Below are 492 nucleotides of genomic sequence, written 5' to 3'. Positions count from 1 at the left end.
CTGCCCCATTCCACCCCCGCGTTTCAGTCATGCTTTCCAGAAATGGGGTCACTCACTCAGTAACTATTACACACACGCAGCCTATCATCCTGTAATCCCCCAAAGTCCGCTGCGGGGATAGAAGACAGCAAAAAGTCAAGAAGGAAGAATCACAGACGCGCCACCATCAGGAATTGATTTTCCACTCGGAGAATGGGTCTTGTCTGGGTTATTTTCGCAGACCCCGAGTTGGTTCTGGGACTGGGGCGGCTGAGTAAAGCTCGGTGCTCTGGTGTGTCCGGGGAAATCTGTTTTGCCCTGTTTGGGTATATTTGGGGTTTGGGCACTCGGGTGGGTGTCTCAGGGACGGTTACCAGATCTCGGGCAAGAAAAACCCGAAAGCCCTTTTACGGCGGCCGCTGATCTCCTTGAATATCATCCTCTCACCTCCAGGGACAAGAAACTCAAGTTAAACTCGCAGGGACCGGGTCCTCGAGCTCAGCGATCTCAGAA

The 492-nt window shown here is 53.0% G+C and overlaps 1 protein-coding gene across 4 annotated transcripts in view; it reads right to left on the bottom strand.

Annotated features, from left to right (window-relative positions):
• The window catches only part of RPS6KA3 (ribosomal protein S6 kinase A3), a 98472-nt gene that overhangs the window by 97220 nt on the left and 760 nt on the right, over nt 1-492 (bottom strand). The gene's annotated exons all lie outside the window — the stretch shown is intronic.

The sequence above is a fragment of the Pteropus medius genome, unplaced genomic scaffold (assembly GCF_902729225.1).
Source record: "Pteropus medius unplaced genomic scaffold, Ma_sr-lr_union100, whole genome shotgun sequence".
Classification (NCBI taxonomy): domain Eukaryota; kingdom Metazoa; phylum Chordata; class Mammalia; order Chiroptera; family Pteropodidae; genus Pteropus; species Pteropus medius.
This window is presented reverse-complemented; position numbering and strand designations above follow the sequence as displayed.